Source organism: Excalfactoria chinensis, chromosome 6, assembly GCF_039878825.1.
Source record: "Excalfactoria chinensis isolate bCotChi1 chromosome 6, bCotChi1.hap2, whole genome shotgun sequence".
Taxonomy (NCBI): Eukaryota; Metazoa; Chordata; class Aves; order Galliformes; family Phasianidae; genus Excalfactoria; species Excalfactoria chinensis.
Genome location: NC_092830.1, coordinates 5,574,622 through 5,588,531, shown reverse-complemented (window position 1 = coordinate 5,588,531; position 13,910 = coordinate 5,574,622). Strand labels below are relative to the sequence as shown.

The following is a 13,910-nucleotide window of genomic DNA, read 5'->3' as shown; positions in this document are numbered from 1 at the left end:
ATCCGTTTGAGGCTATCTAAGCTTGTTCTAATTAATAGCTTCAGCTGTGTTTAGGTATTACCAGTGTTGAAAAACAGGCAGGGAGATTTTTTTTACATAGACTCCTTGATACAAAACAACCTGAAGTCAGTGATGCTCTAATGAAGCTGCAGCAGTTAGGTATATACATGCTGGAGGTTGGAAATGTACATTCTGTAAAGTGGTTAAGTTGGAGAAGAGGTATGTGGATGACTTAGATGATATGTGAAAGCTTCCAATATGTGAAGGTACCAGTGAGATGCTTGGATACCACTGGTCTGATTTTTATTTGTAATGTTTCATTTTCATGGCTACTAACTCGAGTATTAACTGCTAACATCTTGTTCATGTGTATACACTAAGTCTATTTTGTTGCTCTATGGCATTATAGAGTGTGCAACTTGTATGTGTAGGAACCTGTCAGATTTGGGTTATTATGGAGTTAGGAAAGTGCGAGTATGAGGTGTGAGAGTCTTGTTTTCTAAGTTGGGAATATTGCCACAAAAAGATGGGCAGCTGAGCAAAATAGTCATTGGATTTATTATTGAAACAATCTGAATGCTTTTTACTTGTCCTGGAAATTCTGAAACAAGGTATCATTCTTCTTTTTCTGTTTCTGGCAATAGAGTTCGAAAGCTGTTTTGCAGAATGTCATCTTGAGTTTTTTCCTAATCATATCAAGTGAAAGGCACTAGAAAAACCCTCAGTAAGTGGAACACGCGTCCTCAGCCAGTTTGTCAGAGCACGTGTCGGAGGGCAGCTTTCTGAGCTTTTTAAATGTTAATAATTCTGCCGTAGAAGTCAGAAAATACTGAATTGATCCTGATAACTGCCTCGTGAGTAAATACACTTCTGATTGCCGTGAAAAGTGGTGGTGCTTATGTTTGTCACTTTGAAAGACCTTCTGCCTCCATCTGTTTATATTGTTGCTGCGTGTGATGACTGAGGCTGCCAACTGCTTACTTCAGCTCTGTGACAGAACAGATATAAAAAGCTCTTCAAGTACACAGGAGATAATGTCCTCTCATTTCTTGTTTAGTCAGTCCATAGACATGCAGAAACTTTTGGTGGTGAGTTTTGGTACAGTGTTGATCTGAGCGTATTACTTTCTAGTAGTTGTTTCCGGGTAATATGGGGGAAGTGCAAAATTCCTTTTTTAAAGCTTATTTTCTGGGTGTTCATTTCAGGTCTTCAGGTTTGTAGCACAAAACAGCTTTCAGGTTTGATCTGGAGCATGCAGAGGTGGACAACAAATTAATATCTTTTCAGTGACTTTCCTGTCAACGTGGGGTTCATTAAGCAACGGAGGCTTTTGCAGGTCAATTTAAAGACTTTTCTCATTTCCTATATTAGTAGAAGCCTCTTAAAGCAGCTGTTTTGACTCTGTGGAATTACAGATTTTGCCTGGTTCTTTCTCTCTTCCACTTGAAAAAACAAGAGGAGAGAATACAGTTGCCAAATATATTTGAGCTTCTTCACCCAACTGTCAGATGTGTTTGGGAAAGCTGGCAGGTATACATGACTAAGAACATTCACAGATGCACTGTGTGAGCTTGCAAGCTTCTCTCCCTTGAAGAGTGGTAGGAGGAGAAGTGCTTACCAAGTTAATTAGCTTACCAGGAATCATTGGATTTCTTTAGAGCGGTGTTGTTTGTTTTAGTCTGCATAATGTAGTAGAAAGTATGGCTTGACAGAGCTAATTAAGAATTTTTTGAGGGTAACATTTACAGTGCACATTTATTTTTTGCATGTCTTGGTAGCCTTGACTGGCTGAGAACTGTGGCTGAGATTCTAACAGCCTGGGATTGCAGAACCTGAGGTTGCAAACCAGCTTTTTCTTGCTTTTAATGCTGAATTAACAATCAGAAGTTCTTGTTGACATAAGCCGAGAGTCTTTTTGTTTTAAGAGTAAACAGCAAAGCTGAGTGTTATAAGTGCATGTGATATCTTTCCTTAGTTACCTTTTGCAGACCTCGGTGTTGTTCGTGGTGGCCTTGGGATCTAGAGGTCTAAAGTGGAAAAGTTAACTTTGTAATCTAACTCATCCAAATGGAACCACAGAATGGGACAGGTCTATTTTAATTAAAATGTCCTGCACTCTGAGCTCATTTGTGAACTTTTTTTGTCCTAAATTAAGTGTATTTCAAAAACCAAGCTAGATATTTCCAGTGCTTTTAGTTTATCCTGTAGTTAAATGAACTGGCTTTTGAGTCATGTCCTTCTGTGGAAATCCTGGAGTTCCTTTCCTCTAATCATTTTCTTGATTACTCTTTGTTGTCTAAGATTGACAATGTTGGCAAGATCGTGTCTTATCTGTTTTAATTTATCACTTCTGATTGTATTATTTTTTTTCACTGGAAGTATAAGTTGAAGATAAGCTCTGAATCATTGTTGGTAGCAGATATCCTCACTTTCAGAAGGAGTATTTTATTGTTGTCATCTGACTGTCAGTTTAAAGATGTCAAAGAGTTGTAAAAGCACTTAACTTGATGTTCTTTCTGTCTCCTGTGTTCTCAGTTTTGTAGATAAAGTGGAGTTTGTCTTCAGTAAAGATCTAACTGGCAGTGTAAATCATACACAGTTAGTGCAATCAGCTTTCTTGAACATGAGTACATGCTGTGTGCTCACTAAGTATGTGGGGCAAATTGATATTGTGGTAGTTGTTTAAGTAAGTGTAGTATTGGGCTTTGTAAGAACACTGCTGTATACACAGAAATAAAGCTTCTTGCTCTGTCTATGGTGTGCCTTGTGAAGGTAGGAGATGAAAGGCAAGGAGGAAACTAGGAAGATTGACTGTTTCTGTTCCCTCCATATACTTTATGCCTCACTGGTGAACCTGTACTTGTAATGTAAGTTTGTTAGTGTTATCGAGTTCTAGGTTTAATTTATTCTTTGTTACGTGACTAACTCAGTAAAGGCTATTTCAAGTCCAGGAAATTAATGGGCATGTTAACTGAAAGAAATATATATTTGGCAAAGCACTGCACTCTTATCACCTTTTTTCTCCCAGAGCATGCAAGTCTTAGTCATGTCAGGATATAGTACAGTGCCTCAGCACTTAAATCTCCAAGGAACTCTTAACATTTTGAGAACTAAGACATACTTGTGTGGGTTGGCCCTTCACAGTACATAAAGTAGGAGAGAACCTGCTTCAAATAGCGTGGGGTTCAAAAATGGAACAACAAAAGAAAATCTAACATCAGGCACACTATATTAATATCAACTTTGAATTCTGTTATTGTCTTATACTTACGTAAATTAGCACCTGTAGTAAGTTCTCTGCTAGCTTCACCGTACTGTGTGAGCTGAAGTACATTACTTTCCAATCCCCAGTTTCCATAAGAAAAAGATGTGATTAGGTCTCTACTTCAAGATGTGGGGATGACAAATACATTAAGTATCACTTAGAACTTGAGCTGGTTTTGCAAACGTGAGATTAGTAATAGATGTAGGACAGAAATTATGAGCAAATGCAGTATTTATCCTCTGAGAAGTGAGGGACCCTTGGAGTTTGCTTTTTATAACCATCAGTACAAGTTTTCTCATATGTATGTTTTCTCAAGGTATAAAGTCTTAAATTCTCTTGAGTGATAAATAACATTTCTTGTATTCTTATGCTTTATATCAGAGTACAATATGTTTTCTGAGATACCTTCCTTGCTTGGAATAGAATCAGTGAGCTGTAATGCAACTGGAGTTCACCTATGTTTTTTATACGGATTGATGAAAAAAATTAGCTCATTTAAAATTTCCAGGCTCCATTGGATTGAAAGAGTCTACTGACATTAGCACTAGGGAAATGAGCAAAGCTTTCCCTGTGGGAACACCATATACTCACTATAGCTGCCCCTCTCAGTTCTTTTGGTGCGTTAGTTTGAGTGAGAGTGGTTGTCAAATACAAAGTAGGTTTTTACAGTAAACTTCAGTTATTTGTGTTGGTTTAGCATATCTGACATAGTATTTTTGTAGGAAGTCTTTGTCTGTCACTTCAGAAGATGACAGGTGGAAGGAGGGTAATATAACTTTATCTATGGCTGTATTTGGTTATAAAGTTTAGTTGCTAATGTGCTGAGTGAGGTGAAACTACTCAAAGGAAATAGATATTGGGATTGGCATGCATCGCTTGGGAATATGCCAGTGTAGATATGATTGTGCCTTTGAATGTGCTGAGAAGTCAATTCAAATCAGCATCATTTCTTGGGCTGCATTTGTACTCCTGTTTTGTTTTGCCATCCAAGGTAGATAATTAGAGAATATAAACTTTGGAGACTTAGAGACCAAAGTGACTTTCCCTGTCAGATCATTAACTGCGTGCTCTGCCAATCCTAAATTGACCTGTTGCAGTACCGTGGTGTAGTTTAGTTATTTCCTGATCTTCCAGTGTACAGCAAGGTGACCTCAGCGGACAGAGCTTTGACTTGTTAGCCACGAGGCCTATTCCTTTCTAGAGTAAGATGAAATCCTTTAATTCATCAGAGTTTAAGTATTATTTATCTGAAAGATCAATGGCAAGCTTTTCACCAGCAGTACTGCTGTTGGCATCTAGGTCTCGACCTGTGAATTCAGTATTTCCTTATAAAGATACTGGAATTGGACTGGTCTTAAATTACAGTGTGCACTGTTACTAGAACAAAGTGTGGTGGCAAATTTGTTGTGGAGCCTGGAACTAGATGTGCAATCTAACTGAATATGGAAAACCAATCATAACCTAACAGGAACAATTTAGGTCCCCATTAAAACTGTTTTGCTTCATATAAGATTAGCAGCTGAAAAGGTGATTTAGAGTCCCTTCAAGCCTCTTAAGATTTTTCCACCTCTATGCTAATATCTCACTGAGATAGGTTTCTGAATGTTACGTTTGAGTTAAGACCTTTCTTTATGACCTTTCATAAAGCTGACTAAAGTAAGGCTAAGAGTAGGGGGAGAAACATTAACCTGGTGTAACACCACTCTTTGATACGGCAACGCGCGTGGCTTTGCATTTCTTATCAGTGCAGGTGCTACTTAATGATCTTGTTTTTACTTAGCAAGTGAAGATGTTCAAGGTGTCTGCTAAACAATGTGTCATTTGAGGGATATTTGGAAAGTAGTATTTTGGCATCGAATGGATTCCAGGGTCAGAACCTCAGATATGAAATTTACCTGGATTTAAGGTAATTATTTTTAAAAAACATGTAATTTCCCAATTTAAAGGGCTAGTTGGTAGGTAAAAGGGTCAGACGGGTTGTTCCCACTTGGGATTATCATTGTATTCTTCCAGCTCTCAAGGAAACTGAAATGTGGATCTCACAGGTTGAGAAAGGGACATCGAGTGACGTCAGTGTACAGAATTACTAAATGCACAGTCAGATTTTGAGGTTCTTAACTCTTTCAGTGTTAGGATGTTACATTTTCCCCTCATATTTTTGCAATTTTGAACCAGCAGTACAGCTTAAGATGGCAGTGCTTTGGAAGCTTTACTCTTCATCCCCTATCAAAACAAATATTTGCTCATTCTTCATGGGGATTAAATCCTTGCACCTATGTTTTATCGCCAGTTTTCTTTAACTGCGATCCAGATGTTCAGTTGTCTGTATGTTGTAGGAGTTCTTATTGACAAATGCTTCAAACGTCAGTGGTCACTTTGGCACTTGTTTGTTACTGAATACCATATGTGTTGAACACTTTATTTTGGGAAATATATCTTCTCAGTTGCTTCTGATATCTGTACCATAAGCTGCATCTCTACTTGCTTTTTGTGTTTGTTGTGATAATTTAGCTGTTTGCCTTTAGTTCTCTTAGATATATATATATATATTTTCTGTTCCAGTGTTTCAAAAAGATTGTGTTAAGTGATACGTGGTTACATTTCATTTCACGTTAGCTTGTTAGGAGCTCGTGGCCCCTCATTTGCACGATATATTGGGTTTACCAGCAAGTGAAGTCTCAATGTATAGTATTATAAATGTCAGTGTAGGATTTGCAGTGATATGTCAGTAACTCGGAATATCAGCAGAGATAAGAATTCAACAAGTAGTACATTTTGTTCTTTGGTCGGTTGCAAAGGTTGCAAATATCTGGATAAAGATAGTAGGTTGTATGTTGAGTGTAATAGCTTTTTGTTTTTCTGCTTAATCTACTGTCTTAGGAGCTCACAGATGGGTTTTAATTGTGAATTTTATGGGAAAGACAAGAACAATATGTATTTTTTCCTTAATTGTTCTGTAGTCAGGTTGAGAGCTGATTATACACCATGTACTTCAGGCATTTTGAGTTCCTTCATGTTTTGTTTTAATAATGGTCTTGTCAACGTTTGGTACTAAGGCTGATCATCATCTGTTACTCAGAGTACCATCTTCTCGGAGTGAAGCTGATTTCTTCCATTGGGTTGCTATGCATGAGTGAGCATGCAGATATGTGGCTCAGTTTTTTCCCGTGCTGTTTGAGGGAAGAATTAGGGTGTCTAGAATATTCCCAAGGATGAAAATAGTGTAAGTGAAACAAATGGTTTTCAAGACTGTTCAGATTAGCTACTTGTAATGCAGCAAATGGATAAAGCTGTTCTCATCCTTAATGCAATACAGCTTAATAATGAGGACTGTGTAGTACTGTAAGTAATAGTTTGGTGTTAGAAAATGACTGAATTAAAGGCAATTGAGTGCCCAACAGTAGAGTAATACCATCTTCATACAAACAATAATTGAGGTGTTGCCTCTAACATGAATAAAGTGAGGAGAAGATCTTTAGTGAAAATGATAAAGGTACATGAAGGTTTTAATCAGCAGTTATGTCGCTGAGAACTTAAAACAGTAGAGGAAGATGGAAGGTGATTTCTAACGCCTCATCTTGAGGTTTTTGATTTTGCCAGAGGTGGGTTTCAGTGACAGGATTATGCTGGGAAAAGATAGATGTTTGTGTAGGCTGTATATACATATCAGTGCTTCAAGCATTTTTGTGCACAGTAGGTAGACAGACACATTTTTTTTTCAGTGGTGACGTCTTCTAGGAATTTTATGGGCAAACCTTTGAATTGAGGAGAAAAGAAATTGTCATGTACAACCTGAAAGTTGTACAAATTACTTCGAATTGCTAGTGGAGGGTGGCTGGGGAGCAAGAGCTTACCTGCCTTGGAAATGGGGGAAATTTATGTCTAAAAGGCACCTTTGGTTCAGTCAGCTGTGTTGATAGTTACTCAGTGTCACCTGTTCTCTGTTAAAGCTTAACTAGTTTGCTAAACTAACATCTATCTAAACCATTGAAATGGAAAGGCTTATCTGTTAAAAAGCTAATGCTAATTTCATTCGTGTATCATTTTTTAATTTCTTGATAGGCAAATGCTAAAACAAAAAACATTTTACACTTTTTGAGTCTTGAAGTTTTTCTGCAGTTTAATTCAAAATACTTACAAATTTTATCTTGATTTTTCTTTTATTTCCCCCTGCAGTGCTGTAGTAAATTAACAACTTTACTCCATATCCATAATGCTGGTGGAAGTGTGTGCTTGGCTGATGTTTATCGTGTCCTATAAAGAAATGGGCAGGTACATTGGTTCTGTAGCCACAATAAGAAGCAAGGATGTGCAGTGAACCATCTGTTATCTCTGTAGAGCCATTGGACAGAACTAGATTGGCCCAACTCTGAAGGTTATAGCTGCTAAAGGTAGCTTTATCTCTGCAACAAGTCTTGCTGTCTTTTAAGATCATATCTTTCAGTTGCTAAGGCTTGATTGTGTTTCTTTGGAGTCAGAGGAAAGGAGAGATTCCAAAATAGCCTCAAATTTGCTCTGTATTTTCAAGAATGAAAGCTGACTTGGATCCAAACTGCTGGATTGTATTACTGTCACTTGTATTGCCATCCTGCAGTTGAAAATCTGTCTGTTTTGTTTAAAATACATACACTTTTGAGGTCTTGGGTCTGTAGAAAAACTGCATAAAGGCCCCTTTCCTTTCTTCCTGAGCTACAAAAGTATCAGAAGAGATCTTCTGCTTCATACATTGTAGCAGAGTTACAATATAGCAGAGTTACATTGTACCACGCAAAAGTAAACTAATGGCCCTGTATGAAGGATGCAGCTGCCTACAGAGTAAATAGTTGAAATGTTCAAAACGCGGCTGTTCTGCTGGTGTCTGGTACCATGTTCTCAATCTGGTTTCAAAAAAGAAAATACTAGCTCCTTTCTGTAGAAAGGTATTTGTTCTTCTGGAGGGGTCTTGAATTTAGAGCAAGGAGGAGAACAAACTGCTGATTAAGCTGTTGGTGTACAGAGTTCTTGTGGGCATGTATGTTATCTGGCTGCTACTAGAACTGTTCAAGTAGTTTCTAGTTTAACACAGCCTTTGAGCACAGCTTGATCCTAGTGATTGCCATTATGACTCTTTGGAGTGAGTGGGTGGCCTTCTGAGTTAACAAACACGTAACTTGAGTTGCTTAATGATTCTGACAGGTTAAAAATATACCACTTGACTTCAGAATGCAAGGGGAAGTGTGACTTCTGCGTTAAGCTCTAGTATCCAGTTGTGAAGAGCAAAAGGTATTTTAGTAACACAGACAACTGATTTGCATAAGGCTGTGCTCATTTGAGGAAAGACAGGTTTTCAACACCCTGTCTCCCACAGTGCAGAAGCACAAGCTCAGCAGTCTTACCTACTGCTCTTGTCTGAAACATTGATCTCCAATTCTTGTGATCTTCCCCTTTTTTTTGAGTCACTTTTTTTGTAAAGAAAAATTGTATTTATTTATTTATTTATTTATTTTTGTCTGCTATAGGATGGAATCCACATTAAAAGAAATGGGTGAGTAGCTTCTATTTCTTGAACCACTGGAGTGAGTGCAGTTTTGAGAGCAGCCTTTGACTTCTTGGCTTGGAGGGCTTGAAGATGATACAGTTCCATCCCCCTACCATGGATATGGTTGCTACCATGTAGATCAAACGGCCCAAAGCTCTATTCAGTCTGACCCTGATTATCTCCAGGGATGGGACATCAGCAGCCTCTCTGAGCAGACTGTTCCAGCACCTCACCACCCTTCAAGTAAGGAATTTCCTCCTACCATCTAAACTAAACCTCCCCTCTGTTAGTGTAAAACCATTCCCTCTTGTCCAGTGACTATCAGACTGTGTAAAAAGTCTGTCTCCATCTTTTTTGTAAACTCTCTTTAAGTTCAGAAATCTATATGGGAAGATGTGCTTGATTCATGTTGTCTGTTGTGCATTATAATAGTGATATACTAGTATTCTTGTTATTAACTTGAGAGGCATTTACTATCTTAGATTTAAAAGAATCTCACTAAGTCAAAGGTCAGTGAATTAGTAGTTTGGAAACAAATTCTCTTGATTTAAAACAAACAAACAACAACAACAAAAAAAAAAGATGTTAAAAAAACTAACTGAACTTTTCCAATGAGAAAACACAAGGCTTGCATCAGGTTTTTATGATTTCTTTTTTTACCTTGATCCTAATAAATAGGCAGATTGTCTGATGTAAATAGGGCTGCTAGATCTTGTTTCTTGGACAATGATGAGTTGCCCTATTTTCATCCTAACTCCTCTATTTATTAATCAACTTCAGCTAATCAGAAGGTTTAGGTTGTGGGATAGGTTTTCATTGGTAGTTGTACTTGTGGATCATTTTCTGCAGTCATGACTTAAAAAAAACCTATAACATTTTCATTCTAATCTTGTGAGGTTTTGGACTATGTTGCAGTATCCAAAGGAATCCCTTTCCTTAGCAAAAGGTATAGCAGCTTAATTGTCTGAACCACATCTCAAAGCGAAGGGTTTATAGAATGCATGATCTTTAAAGCATGCACTTCGCTTCTGTGTATCTTTGAACTTTTACCTTTATCTTTCCTTCCCATTCATAAGGTCACTGTTCTAAAGATCTTTTAACTTCTTTTGTTTGTAACAGACACTGTTCGTATCTCTAATTATGTGGTTTTAGTGTATTGCAAAACTACAATCAATAAGTAATGTTTTTTGCTTCAAAGACTAGATCTTGCAAAGCACAAAGGTGATGAGGAAAGAACTATGATATGAATCAAAAGACCCTACTACCTTTACTCCATTTCTCAAGCAAGGAGGATTATCTCGATGACTGAACTGAAAATGTGTTATGATTCAGTTGCCAGATTTTTTGCATCGTTTGGTTTCAAAAAGTATTTTTCTGTTCATATCTGCTGCAGCTGTTGAATAAATACCTATATACAGTCCAAACACTTAGAGAAAACATTAATTGCAAATTAAGGGGAATATTTTTGATTGGAGCTTTGTTCTTTTCTTTCCCAAGTTGCACACAGACCTGTTCTATGTTCCTATCTTTATCCCAGTGTCTTTGTTCAGAGTTTGAAAATGTGTGAATATGCAGTTGATTCAGTTCTTCAAGGTTGTTGTACAGCTACAGAAACTGGCTTTTTGAAAGGCATTCTAGTTCTGGAGTAAGACCTGAGCTTCCTAGTAAAGGTGGCGTGTTGCCTGTGACACAGTTAGCATTCTGCATCCATTTTTCCTTGATGTGGTGAATATCTTAGGGGATATTTTTTTACTCAGCAGTCACACAGGGTAACTTCATTCAAGAAGTGAAGCTACAGAATGAGTTTAACTGGAAGTGAATACTGTGAAGATGGCTATTAAGTGTTGTTTTTCTCCTCAGTCAGTGACACTGTCTTATAACTACAGGTAGAAGTGTAGTATCAACCATACAAATGAGAGAAAGGTATAAGAGCTCACATTCAAGATTTAAAATATCCTACGTAGATGTATTTGTTCTCTAAATAGCCAGCTTTTCAACAGGTAGTGGCCAATGGATTTTTCGTATTGTAGGAATCAGGTTATGAACTACACACTGGTTAAGATGTTTAGTAGCAAACAACATCGGAACTTCAAGTTAAAAGAGTTCGCTCCATAGTTAGATCTTAAAAAGAATTTGAGAAGGGCTAAGTTGCTTGTTTGCATGATATTCCTTTAATTCTTTTGGTACATTTCTGTGTTATTTTATTTACTGCTTGAAGCCATACTGTGTAATAAGCAACAAATTGGTTTCCTAGAGGCAGAACTTCTGCAGTTTGTGCTTAGAGCATTGAAGCCTCGATGGAATCTTATTTGCATATCATATTTATAAATGAATTTCTGCCTATGACTATCATTCATCAGAACTAAAGAGCAGCTGAATCTGTCATGCTCCTGTCCCCTTTAAATTACCTTGCCCTAATGCTTAAGTGATTACTGTGGTGAGTGGATACCCATAATGAAGAGTAAACTAGGGAATAAAAGCAATTTTTAAGGTACTTTGGGGAGCATTTATTTAGCTTCACAAGAGGTTTCTAGATTATCTCTATCAGAAGAGGGTTTTTCATGCGAATTCCTGTCTTGCTGTGTACACTGGAGGAAATCTTGTGTACCACAATGTATTTCTTGCAGTAAGTGTACTAATGTTTAGTTGCAGTGCCTTGCAAATGTGAAACTTGCTGATGTAGTTACAGTTTTTAAAAGATCATTGACCCGTCAATCAGACTCTGACCATTTCAGAGATAAAAAGATAGGCTTTTATTGGCTCTACAGATAAAGCACCTTTTCACAAATTAAGAAATGGTGTAATAATTAACAGATATAATGGATATGTGCATTCAGGTTTTGGTTGTCTTTATCTTTAGCTCCTGTTATCTTTGTAGTTAACTCCTTTCTGTCCATAGATTTCACACAGAATCACACACAGGGTGGCCAGGGTTGGAAGGGACCTCAAGGATCACGAATCTCCAACCCCTCCCTCCCCATTTAATACCAGCCCAAGCTGCCCAGGGCCCCATCCAACCTGGCCTTGAACACCTCCATGGGCAGGGCATCCACAGCCTCTCTGGGCAGCTGTTCCAGCACTTCACCACTCTCATAGTGAAAAACTTCCACCTGACATCCAGCCTAAACCTTCCCTCCTGTTTTCCCTTGTTCTGCTGTTATCTACTCTTTCAAAGAGTTGACTCCCTTCCTGTTTGCAGGGTCCCTTCAGGTACTGAAAGGATGTGGTTAGGTAACCCCGCAGCCTTCTTTTCTCCAGGCTGGACGAGCCGAGCTCCCTTAGCATGTCAGATTGTTTAAATGCATGATTTAATCACTTGTTTTGTGATAGTGGTATATCTGTAATATGGTTAGACTGGTCATTTTCTGCATTTTTTTTTTTTTGAAGATTAATAGTAGTTCTTCTTTCTTTGTAAAGCAAGGCAGAGGAATTTTGGTAGCAACATTTGTTAAATAGATACTAATATTGTTCTAAAGATCATGTAGTAACGATTCTTTAAACAGTTTTACCTGCAGGGAATGTGCCCAGGCTATTTAAAACTGTTTTTTATTGCAAGACAGAAGTGATTACAAACACAGTGTCTGTTATCGACACTGTAGCTGGTGATTTTGGTATGACGAGTCACTCGAATTGCCTAACAAGGCCTTTTGCTAGTGAGGCTCATTAGGTGAATTGGGAAATACCTGAGTGTTATAGAGTGGCTTGGATTGGAAGGCACCCTGAAGATCATCTGGTTCGAACCCTCTGTCTTGGGCAAGGTAGAGACTAAAGCGTTTCTAGGTACTGAAAATACCAGTGAAGCAGGAATTCGCAAGTAGTAGCAAGATTCGATTGTTTTGATGCAATATCCTACAAAGATGTGTATGAACTGAGGGGAAAAAATGTTAGAGAAATTTTGGAACAGGACAGTTAAAGAAAACTGAACTTTGCACATAACATATCTGTAAAGGTCACAGGGGAAAGAGTAGTTGAAGTGTGGGACAAGAGGCTGTTCTGCAGAAAGGAATCTGGGGTTCTGGTAACAGCAAGTTGAACATGAGCCAGCAGTGTGCAGTGGAAGCCCAAAGGGGCTTCCCCCCCATAGCCCGGGGTTCATCGGGCTCAGCACCACCACTGGGTGAGGGGAGGGATTGTCCTGCTCTGTGCTGTGCGGCCTCACCCTGAGTATTGGGTGCCACATTGTAGAAGGTACATAAAACTATTGTAAGCGCTTATTTCAGTGATCTCTTAAGATGCTGAAAGGAAGACGCGTGGGGGACTGGTGTCCTTTGGTTTTTTCAGTCTGGAGGAGTCTGAAAGGATGCTTCGTAATAGTAACTAGGATTTTATAAAAGCAATTGTGCCAAGTATCATACTGGCCTTGTATCTAATTCAGACTCTGGAAGCCCTTGCAACTTCAGCCTTTATAAACTAGCCTCTAAGTGTCTTCTTATCTCTCCTCTGCAATTAAATTGCCCTTCCAATGTCCCCAGAACTTACTGAAGACTGATACCGGTGGGCTCATTGGCTGTGCAATTAAATACCATTTTTTATTTTCTTATGAAGTGCTCTTCTGGGCATTTTCTAGGCTTGCTTTGAAGATATAGAAAAAAGGTAAGTAAACTATATTCGCTGGAACACATAGTTCACTTAAGGTTTGATGCACAAATGGCTGAGATTTTTTTTGTGGAACTAGGAAAAAAACTCTGAATCTCTTGCAGGTTAAAAGGACAAGCAATGAACAGTAAGACTGGAGCACCTGTGGCAGGTTAGTATTCAGCCCTTGTAAAAGTTACTTGAAATGAAAGAGTTTCCTCAGTTGCATCTATACTGCACCTGAATTTAGACATCCAGGGCGTTTGCAGGCTTTTTGTTACTATGAACATTTAAATATGCAGATTTATCGACCCCTAGTGGATTGCTAAGAAAATGGCAGTTAGTAAGTGCTAGCTGAAAAATGCTTCTATCTGGGCAGCTCCGAAAGTAATGCCTCCTATTTTATCTTGGCTCGTGATATTAGAGGTGGATGTTGGTGGTATGGCAGTAGAGGCTGAACCTTCCCACCAGTACTTGGTTATATTTTGTTGCAGTGTGACAGATGTCTGAGCGCCCTTCTGCTGCCAGAATTGAAGTGCAGATGAAACAAAG

General features: G+C 38.4%; 1 protein-coding gene across 4 annotated transcripts in view; it reads left to right on the top strand.

The window, feature by feature from the left end:
- The window catches only part of SHLD2 (shieldin complex subunit 2), a 33,594-nt gene that overhangs the window by 3,390 nt on the left and 16,294 nt on the right, over window positions 1-13,910 (top strand). For 3 of the 4 annotated variants that reach the window (XM_072341002.1, XM_072341004.1, XM_072341005.1), the window contains exon 3: window positions 13,484-13,530. The gene's annotated coding sequence lies outside the window, so the exon portion shown is untranslated. Of the gene's footprint in view, window positions 1-8,763; window positions 8,790-13,483; window positions 13,531-13,910 lie in introns of all 4 variants that reach the window. The other variant, XM_072341003.1, reaches the window with a different exon arrangement.